The sequence below is a fragment of the Echinops telfairi genome, unplaced genomic scaffold (assembly GCF_000313985.2).
Source record: "Echinops telfairi isolate 266 unplaced genomic scaffold, ASM31398v2 ScPeMD7_2;HRSCAF=8, whole genome shotgun sequence".
In the NCBI taxonomy this organism is placed as follows: Eukaryota; Metazoa; Chordata; class Mammalia; order Afrosoricida; family Tenrecidae; genus Echinops; species Echinops telfairi.
Window position 1 is genome coordinate 78,378,825 of NW_022103898.1, and position 2,158 is coordinate 78,380,982.

The window sequence follows — 2,158 nt, forward strand, 5'->3', positions numbered from 1 at the left end:
TTGTTTCTGTAGTCAACCTGGCCTGACATAAATAGTATGCATCCCTGAAAAACAATAATGAAACAAAGAATTACCTCATCATATGCACCTGGAAACCATTTTGCTCAGTGAAACGAGTCAATAGCAAAGGTTAAAAATTGTATGAGTTCACTATTATAAGGATAAACACCAAGATAAGGTAGACTTCTGCTCTCAGGTCATGTAATCTGGTTTTTCAAGATACAAGATGAAGAGTCTGTTAATGTCCATGAACCAGGTAGCATGCCATTTATATGCACATCTTTAAAAATACTTTGAGAAAGGAGACCTCTCTTCAGATGTTGTCCCTTTTTCCAGATGAGGGGAGTGGGAGAAGACCACTTAGTGGCTGCCATACAACATTGTTCTAAGGTCACCTCAAATCAACAGACCCTCCTACAAGAGTGATAAGCGAAACTTCCTGGAAATTAAAGTCAAGACAGGGTGGGGAGCGGAGGGCAGGGTGGAGGATTTTTGTCTCAGAGAAGATCATTTCAAACCAGTTAGAGCAACTTCCCATCTAGAAAGAAATCACCCAAGAATACTTGCATAGAACCAAAGGAGCATATAGCTGGTACCATGTTTCTTCATCTTACATCCTTGGATGTATTGTCATTAGAGACCAGAGCCCGGAGAAGGACATCATGCTTGGTAAAGTAGAGGGATCTCAAGAAAGAGGGGCCACAAGATGGCATGGCATAGGGACTGTGACAATGGACTCAAGCATAGGAACAATTGTGAGAATGGTGCCGGACTGAACAGTGTTTTGTACTGATATTATGGGTCAGAACTAAACTTAATTGCACCTAACAACATGTTCCTACTTGGACACATTTGACTTAGTTTCTATTTAGCCCTTGCTGACCCCAGCCATGTGCTATAAATTAGTGGTACTTTAGACTGTCCCTTTTGTTAACAGTTTTATTGGCATATGATTCACAAATCATACAACTCAATAGTTCAATAATAATAAGAAAATTGTGCAACCATCACCACAATCAGTTTTAGAACACTTTATTCTTTCTTGTGTTCCTTGATATTGGTTCTCCATTTGCCTGCAGCCTCCCCTGCCCCATCCCAAAAGAACCACTAATCCAGTTACTGTCTCTGTACATTTATAGACTCTGTCCTTTGAAGTGCACAGCATCCTTTATAGGTCACACCAGAAGAATTCAATGTAGAAACCCCACTAAGCGAACTGGACTTTAACTCAAACTCACCTGTCACATGTTTGAGGAACCAACATATTCCCTTGGATTTAAGGCTGACAAGCCTGAATGTGAGAATAAGCAGATGAATGTTAGCCTAAGGTTATGGAATTGGTGGCACTGGATTTTGGTTTGAATCTCTTGCTTTGCAGGTGCTCAATGAATGGTAGCCTTTGACTACCATGTGTTTACTATTTTAATGCTAATTTTTGCTTTCTTATGACATGTATTACTCTGGTAGGCATGGTTCTGTATTTCTGGAAAAGGTGTTATATATAATGTTTTCTCCGTTGTTTGTGTAAATAGTATCTAGTCATTTAATAATTTAATCTGTGCAAGTAAACCATTAATGTATTGTAATCTGAAGCTGGACTTATCTTTGTATAATTTCCTTTTCACAAGAGTGTTTTAAATTCTATAAAATTGGCTAAATTAATGACACTCTCAATAGAAATTACCTTATGGTCCATGGATATAATTGATAGTGTTCTCTATTATAAAATGATAATGGTGCCTCTAAAATAAACCAGAGACGTATGAATCATAGATATATGAATGAATTTTGGTTTGAACTTAATTCTAACCCCAATCTGAGAACAATTAGTCCTTATGACATGGCCCTGCTCAACGATCATCCTCATGAAGAGATCACTGAAAACATGGGCACTATAGAAAAGTGTGGTGAAGAAATTACTCACTACCAGACCATCAGGAAGAACATCATCTGTGGAATTAAAGGCATGTCTTAAAACAAGCTGTCATTTAAGTGAGGCTTCAACTCAGTCCGCATGGAAGAAGTATACCTGCCTTTGTGAATCAAGAACTGTGAATTATAAAATCCAAATCATAACAAGGCAATGGTTTTAGAGCTTAAATTGTGAACACCCTCTTTGCAGAAGGCTGCGGATGACAGTGGAAGCCTAAAATCCAAC